General features: G+C 37.6%; 1 long non-coding RNA gene across 2 annotated transcripts; it reads left to right on the top strand.

The window, feature by feature from the left end:
* Window positions 1–2,091: 2,091 nt before the first annotated feature.
* LOC308191961 lies at window positions 2,092–8,348 on the top strand. Of its 2 annotated transcripts, none has more exons than XR_013948425.1 (3): window positions 2,092–2,151; window positions 4,144–4,254; window positions 5,874–8,348. It is a non-coding gene; the product is annotated as an uncharacterized lncRNA (long non-coding RNA). The 2 variants fall into 2 exon arrangements; XR_013948426.1 differs by lacking the exon at window positions 2,092–2,151 and adding an exon at window positions 2,773–3,282.
* Window positions 8,349–8,799: the final 451 nt, after the last annotated feature.

The raw sequence follows: 8,799 nt of genomic DNA, 5'->3' as shown, positions 1-8,799 counted from the left end.
GGGTGTCTCTATCATTACGTACATGCAATTTATTTTTCCAGAGTTTTTTTCTTTCTCACTTTTTTTTTTCCCAAGTGCTAAAACAAAACAAAAACCCACAAACAGGAAAGGCAAAATATTGGATGTATGCAAGAGACTCCTATTCAAACCAATGGCATCTGAGGACAGGAATTATCTTCTAAATGGAACAAATGAGCAAGACACTGATACATAATGATTATTAATTAATAAAAACAATATCAGGGCCCATAGTGATGAGACTCAGAAAAACAACTTCTGCAAACAATACCAGTATTCTTGCTAGGATAGGGATGCTTAGTAAGAAATAAAAAGAGCAAGACTTCTGACGCTAAGTAGAGTTCATTTACTTCAATGTAAGTTTTTCCAGAACCACAGAAACATGGAATAGTATAGAATAATTGAGAAGCAATTACTGTATTTGCCTCATTTTTAATACTGATGAGGGGATCGTAATGCTGTTCTATTTTTCTTTTCGTTGTAAGGTGTGAGAGAAAAAAGAAGGCATTGCTCTTTGTTGTGCAGTTTTTACCTCAGAGCTGGATGTGCGGTGGTTTATGGACTAAACAAACAATATCCAGAGGCATGCTGAAGGCAGGCTTTTCTCTCTCAGCTGCTGTGAGCCTTCCAGAAAGAGCAGATTTTAAAGAGTGAGTCCAGAAGAAGGTTGAATGAAGGTATGAGGGCTTTGAAAGAAAGGCCAGGGAAAGACCTGAGAGAAGAGAGTAAAGAGCCTGATTAGCTAGTGGTCATTTACCTCCAGAAAAAATGAATAGATCATTTAGCATCAATTTGATGAGAGCATGGCTGGTTTTCTTTTGCTTTCATCTTAATAGCTCTCAACAGTGCTTTCCTACAAAAGCTTTTTGTGTTTACTGAAGTAAAAATCTTTATTAAACTTGTTATAAAGGGGTCAATAGTGAAAGTGATTTGATTTTTGTTGCTAAATGATCCAAGGTTTGAGGAGTTTTTTTTTGACTGACTGCTCTGACAGGCTCACCGGGATAAGAAAAATGTGCTGAATTAATCTGGAGAAACTGTTCTCAAAAATCAGCTGTTACTAAAGATTTTGTCTCTCATGTGTAGATAGTGCCTGTCATGTGCCAGAGCAAATTGCTAGTCCTAGGTTAGTGCAAAGGTTCAAGGAAATCCAGAGGAGAAAGTCGCGTCTTGATGTGAAACCCAGCACATCCCCCTAACCTCTCAAAACAAGGTGCTCCAGGCAAAGTTCTCCACCTGATTGCTCCATTTTGGTACCTCAGGGGCTCCTAGCTCTTACACCACAAGATTAAAGCTCTGTCACATTTCCATCAAATTCAAATCTATTCACATTTCCATCAAATTCAAAAATTTGTTGACCTTACAAGTTTTAGACACTTTGGTCTCATTCCTCTTTCTACTCTGTAAACTGCTGAGGTTTTTAATGATTGTGCCTGGTCTCGCTAAGGCATATCTAGTACCTCTGAGAAACTGAGTCATTAATTACCGTATCCTTCCAGGAATATGCAGGGTGTAATTCTGTAGCAGTGGTGGAAGCCGAGGATGCTTTTCTCTCAGGAGAGGTTCAACATCTTGTAAGGTCAGGCCCTGGGTTGTTAGCGGGTTATTTCCCCCTTCCTTTTTAATCTAGTTGCTGGTTGTTGTCTTGCCCAAAGGCAGGGCTGGAGCCAGGAGCCTTCAGAACTAAGGACGTGTGCCTGATTTTCTGAGCAAAGAAGCTTCACGCCTTTGAGTTTCTGTGGCTTGGAAACAGAAAATGTGTGTAAGATACAGTGGCTGTTAGTTTACAGCCCGTACTGGGTGTGGTTGGGATAGAGTTAATTTCTTCATAGTAGCCCGTATGGTGCTGTGTTTTGGATTTGTAACCAAATCAGTGTAGGTAACACACCGAAGTTTTAGCTGTCACTGAACTGTGCTAGTGCAGCACCAAGGGCTTCTTTGTCTCTCTCTCTGTCCCCCAGGGAGCAAGCTGAGGGTGAGTTAGAGGCTGGGAGGGGACACAGCTGGGACAGCTGACCTGATCGGACCAAGGGGATATCTCACACCGTTTAGCATCATGCTCAGCTGTGAAACAGGGTGGGGAGTTTTTCCAAAATAGTTCTTGCTCAGGGACTGGCTGGGCACTGGGAGGTGGTGAGTGATTCCCTTTGCATTGGTTCTTGTTGTTTTGTTTTTTCTTCACTCACTAAGCTGTCTTTATCTTGGCCCATAAGTTTTTTCTCACTTTTGCCCATCCGACTCTCTCCCCCATCCTGCTGCAGGGGGTGAGCAAATGACTGGGTGGGGGTTTAGCTGCTGCTCAGGGTCAACCCACCAGACACTCACAGAACTTTCCACCAGATTCTGCCAGGAACATTGATTTCTCTGACTGTTTTCTCTGAGTCTGTTGACATTTAGTTAGTCACATACTTATTATTTTCAAATCCTATTTCTCAGGCATATGCAATAAAAATCAGTATACTCTTACAGTGCAGGTGAACTATATACAGTTGGCTGCATATCTGCAGACCTGCTCACAGTTTATCAAATGTTTTAATAGGATTGCTATGCTTTGTTATAATTCTGAATACAAGACTGTGGGTTCCAAATCTTTTTAAAGTTTAATTGTATAATTAACATTTATTCCTAGAATATTTTGTTTGCAAAATACTGGAATATAGTTGGATATTTCCTTATGCTTCTCTGCTTGGCCAGTCTCATAATCTGAATTAATGATAATCCATGCCTTTAGCAGTAAAAATGATTGGAGTTTTGCAGAACCTGAGCAGAGGCACACCCAGTCGTATACATCCTCATAGACACGTGTATATTTTTCTAGCTCTTTAGTAATAACATAGAAGCTTGACTCAGAAGGCATTATTCATGTGAAAATTCAGGTTTATGCCAAGTGAGATTTCCTAGCAGAGGGATAATCTATAAACTGAGACGTAACTGAGATTTGCATTGGAGCACTTGCTCAGGGAACCATGTAGCAAAATGTGCCTTCTGAATTTGTATTAGCCAAAAGAGTTGCCTGTTAATATTATTTCTCACTTCCTCTCAGTAGAACCCGATATTCTAATTTTTCTCATTTTTATAGATTGGGAAGTTGATATAAAGGGAACATAGGTGAAAATGGAAATTCACAAAGGAAGTCTGTTGGATCTTTGTGGCTGTAGCCTGGCTCTCCTGACACATCACATTTTCCTGTGCTGGCTGACAGTACCAGACCATGAGTTTGTCCTTTCACAACTGTTTTGAGCTACCTTATGGGGTGAAAATAATGTATGTATGTTCTCTCTTTCATTCATCCCTCTGAAAACTTTCTTCTGAAGTTAAATGATGGCATTTTTTGCATGCTGTTTTCAAACTGGTGAAACTCTATCGAGTTCATGAGTTTCTGATGGCTGATACCCAATGGGATAGCAGAATAATCAGTCTTACAAATTCTGCTTTAGAGGTCTGGTAGAAAGAGTCACATTTAAAAAGGCTGAGCACTTGCCTGTGCACTTGACAAGATTTTAAACAATTAGGCAACCAGCAAAGGCTTCTGATCCCATGGAAACAGCTCTGGAAAAAAAAAAAAAAAAAGGCCTTCTTCCATTGAAAAGTGATTAGTTTAAAGCATTCTGTCCCATTTTTGGCAGTTTGATGGCAGTTTCCATGGGGATGGGAGTAGCGGATTGCTGAAGTGTTATAACTCCTGCAAATGACACAGATGGAGGTTAAAAGATGTAAATTATATTTCAACTGCACCTGTAAATGTATTAATTTTGGGAGATGGAGAAGGGAAAGACAACAAAATGTTTTTCCTCTTTCTCCATCTGCAATACTTCTCTGATGAATGATGCAACTAGTCACAATAAAATAAAATGATCTTTTTGGCCTCTCACTCATAGTTCTGTGATGCAGTAATATTTACTGCTTTGAGAACATGATGACCAGGGGTGTCAAATTTCTTCAAAAGTAGACATTGTTATGCTCATTTTATAAAGTGGACAACTGAGCATTAAAAAAAAAAAAAAAAAAAGGTTAGGTTGCCAAAAGACCAGGGATAGGGGATGTGGCTGGAAAAACACTGCATTTTTTTTTTCCTAATGCCTTAGCTAGAGGACTGCCCAGCTCAAATAACAAAATGTTTTTCAGGATTCCCAGCTCAAGGCCTTTGGGGCACCCATGTCCCCTCCACAGGGAGGACATAGGACAGGCCCTGGTGGACCCTCACGGGGAGCTGCTGGCCCACGCAGTGCCTGGAGGGTGAGCTCAGTTGGGGGTGGATGGCTGATGCGAGATTGTCTTGGAGCTGATTTTCGAAGCTTTTCAGCTCCAGCTGTCCTGAAATGCAAAGATAAATTTTGTAGCTTCTGAAAATGACCTGAAACCGAGCACAGTGCTGTTGCGTCTGTCTGACATCTCATCTCACCAGTCTTCGATCTGGGGAAATGAGGAGGCTTGAACCCGGTGCTCTCTCTGTTTCAGCTGACAGTTGGGCCTGAAACTTGGAGAGTTTGAATTACTTGTGTTTGATAGTGTTTGCACTTAGTCAGATAGATACCTAAAGGGATTTTTTTCTTTTTTTTGGAGAGAAGCAGGGGAGATTTAAGATGGGAGGAAGAGAGTGTGCGATTCTTACAGACACCAGCTGAGAAAAGGTCTTCTCATCACCCTCTTTTAACTTTGTTTTTCTAGTGTGCTAGCCAGTAACCTTGAGGACAGTTAGTGACAATGAATTTAGCTTGCTCCCCAGTGTGGTTGAGGATCTGCAAATAGATTAACATCTTTTGAAGAGAATCAAGATGTGAAAAAAAATTACTAAGTGGATTGCTCATGGAAAATCTAGTTTTAAACACTGTTGCTTAGTTGATTTGTTAGAAAGCTGCATGGCATCATTCCTCTGGTCTGATGTGATGAACATTGAGGTGCTACTACATGCTCCATAATACTCATAATTTCCTATGAAGACATAGGATGCACTAAATAATAGATATCCCGGCCTTCATTTAATGCTGTATCAATACTGAATTATGCAAACATAATCTCTGTTTCTCTATAGGTAATTGTGATGAAAACATACTACAACTATTGTAGGTTCCAGTTTCTTTTTTAAAAGTATATTTGTTAGCCCTTCAGGATATCTTTACTCTTTTATATTGTGTTGAGGACCTCCTTGCAGTTACAGCTGAAATCAGTTTTAATTTCAGACTCTCTCCTAAACTAATTAATGTTCAACACATCTCTATAGTCTGCCTAAATCTATTTACATGAAGAAAATATTATTTCCACTATCTTATTTGGATAGGAACAGACATCAATCATTTCACAAGTGGTAATAAACTGAGAGAACAAAGGTTTAAAGGTGGACACTACGTAACTTAAGTGCATGACTCAATGCGAGTGATTCACGTCTATTTGTTTTCAAGCTTGCATCTGTAGTTTTATGACTTCATGAGAAATCATGTTTGTTAGAGAGAACTGCTGAATCAGACTGTGGAAGTGTCATTTTCTAAAGTTCAAATGTGAATTTAAAATTTTCTGAATTTTTTTTTTGACAAGTACTTAAATAATAACAGACCTTATTTTGATCAAGTAATTTCTGTGAATTGCTTAGCTTTGACCTGCAATAAATGGCATCAACAATTACAAAAGAAATGCCCATTCTCACAAACAAATCCAGAAATTTCAGAAAATCTGTGAAGAGGATCACAGATAGAAGTGCAGGGACTGTATTAAGAGGAAAAGCTGTGTTTGGAAGAGTTGCGGAAAGAAAATAAAGCCATGGGTATTTCAATAGCTGATAATGTCTAAAATCAAATCAAAGAAGGGGGTCACCTATCTCTTCTTCAAGAATTAACTTTAATTCCTTTAATTCTCTGTAGGTGTGAGAACAAGAAAACTTTCAAGTCCAGACTGCGTTACACAAGTCCTTTGCACATTGTAAAAACTGCAAACCCACTCCATCATCCCCTGCTCCCTTCACGTAGAACTTTATAACTGCAATTATGTCTCCTTTTGTAATAGTCAGAAGCCATTTCTAAGAGCTAGAAATATTTTATTATTATTTCAGTAACCAGGGATGTGCTTCAACAGTCCTAAATGCTCAAGATAAAATGCATATTATACCTAAATCATTTTGACAACGTCTTGCTACACATTGTCCAGGGTTGAAGGATGGATGACTTACTGATAACACACCTTTGTGGCTATTTAACTGCAAGCAAATATTTATGTTCGTTTTCAGATAATTTGTAGGCAGAGTGGCATTACTAACAATAATACCACCGGCTCCAAATGGTGCTGTGTTATCAAGGTTAAAATAAGTTGATTTTTAGTTTGCTATATTTTCAAATCTTTTTTAGTTAAGTTTCCTGATGACAGCAAATTATCAAATTGAAAATGAATTATGTCCCTTTCAAATATGTATTAATAAACAATGTTAAAAACTATGTTGACAGTGTCATGACATGTCAGCGACAATACAAAGGTACGGTCTGTTAAACTTGAGTTTTAGTTATTTACATGCTCAAAGAAGAGCTAATGCAATGCTCAGAATAGGAACCTTTCTTCAAATGAGATACAAAATTTAAAATATGGTGAAACTTGGAGAGTTATATTACTTAATCTACTTTTGCAATCAAGTGGTTTATATGAATAATGTAAGCCAAAGCTGTGGTACATTTACAGCTTTTGTTGCACTTAGCTTTGTTTCATGTAGTGTATCTTTTTTTATAAAAAATAATTTTGTTCTTAGAAACTATGATGATTTATTTTTTTTTGCTTTGTTCTGCTTGTATACTTGTGTCTGAGAATCCACTGAGAGTCCAACTGAGAAACTTGTGCATAAACTGCAGCCCTGTGGCAAATATTTGTCTTTATTGAGCTATGTGAAATTATCTTCCAACTCACTCTGGAAAGAACAAGTTGTCTTTTTAGGGATTGGATGTCTATGGGATGCAATTATTACAGTCACTAGAGTGGCTATGATCTGCAAAAAGAATGCAGTAAGCTAAAAATTCCCAGGTAGAGCTAAGCTTTTCTTCTGATCACTTTGCTCTGTATTTTCAGTGTGCTGGGCTAGTAGACTCTAGATATTATGCAGAATCTTTCCCACAGAAAGTGTGCAGGATAAATCTTGAAATACTAAATGATTAAGCATATAGGAAAATGTTGACTAAACTCATTTTAAGTAGACTGGAGCTGTACTAGAAATTTATCCCACTTCTTTTTCTTTGCGTTTCAGTGGTGTTGCTAAAATGAGTTCATAAAGTAATTCGGAATATTTGGTTTTAAAGGTACTATGAAAGTGTAAACTGTTATTTTTTAGAACATTTGAATGGATTTCAGACAAGAGTTCTTAGGAGGAGAGGAATATACCATCAAAGCTAGCTCAGGTTCAGAAACATGGAAGACCTCAAGGGATTTCCTGTGTCTTTGTCTCATTCTGGTCAACGTTGTCAACGTGGAAGCAATAGTCTCTGGATTTATGGGAATCTTCACTGTTTTTTTTAAAAGCGTTCTCCAGATTTACTGTAACACTACACAGTTGTTACACAAAGCTACAGAGGGGACTGATTGTTTTTTAAGAGCTGTCAAATGGCTCTGCTGTCCTACTTCATATAATCTCAGCTGCTCAAAGTACAGCAGCACAGTATAGAAAAAGCATTTTGTAGACGGGAATCACATTTACGTATAAAGAAAAAATAGGGTTTTATAAAGTTTCTAAACCAGGCTTAGAATATCTAAAAAGCTCTGGTAAGATGTCTGCTTCAAAACTTCCAGGGCCTCTCTGAAGGAGCTGGTTTCCCGTTATTTATATAAGCTCACTGTCCATGCATTTTGCATTAAATTTTTGCTGTAAGGCATGCCATAGCATACACATAGCAAATGTTTGCTGTTTACATATCTGTTAACAAACATTTCCAGAAGTTTCCAGAAGTTTTTTCTCCGTATATGCTTTTTCTGTACAAAAAGAAAACTCTGGGATAACACTGGGGTAACATAATGATTTAATGGGTGAAATTTGAATGATGAAAGTAGATTTTTTTTTCCAATGTACAAGTTATAGTATTGATGCAGGTATAGAAACAGGTCATGTTTGTTAAATAATTTCAAAAAAAATTCAGTTGTTAGTTTTGGTTAACAACCTCCTCCAGTGAAATTCCGCACTGAAAATATGGTTGCTTATCATATTTTGTTTTCATCTCTAAAGACAAAGGAAGACAAGAGATTAACAAAATAAGTGTTTGTCCTTAAAATAGGGGATAAAAAGTCATTCTGTGTGATTTTATGTTAGCCCTTTCTGACTTCTGAAAAATTAAATGACTTTATTTTCACATTGTAATTCTGTTTCTCGTCTCCTGGTCTTATCTTCTTTCTAACTGAAAAAATATATATTTTTTTCTTTCTGAAATTCTTAGACTTCTCTTCACATAAGACAGATTCCATAGACAGGTAGCATGAGTGGAAGCTGCTGTCAGATCTCTTGACTTATTCTATGAATGTAGAACTTTAACCTGCAAATAGTATGTTACTCTTTGGTATGATTATAAGTTAAATAAGCTGGAAGTTGTAACGTTTATTGGAAAGGAGACACCTAGAAAGAAAATAATTTTGGTAGAAACTCAGTTTCTGCTTATGTATGGATTTCTTCTTCCCAAAATATAAGAAGGATCTTCATTTCCAGAACCTGTTTACTAAAAGCAAGAACTAATGCAACAAAAAACTTCTCTGGTGACTTTGTATGATGTATCCTAGCAGTTGGTACAACCTAGCACTTCCACAACCAGTGCATGAATAGCTGAATGC

This window comes from Anser brachyrhynchus (genome assembly GCF_964034855.1).
Source record: "Anser brachyrhynchus genome assembly, chromosome: 3".
In the NCBI taxonomy this organism is placed as follows: Eukaryota; Metazoa; Chordata; class Aves; order Anseriformes; family Anatidae; genus Anser; species Anser brachyrhynchus.
Note: the sequence above shows the minus strand (reverse complement) of the source record. Positions and strands in the feature narration are given on the sequence as shown.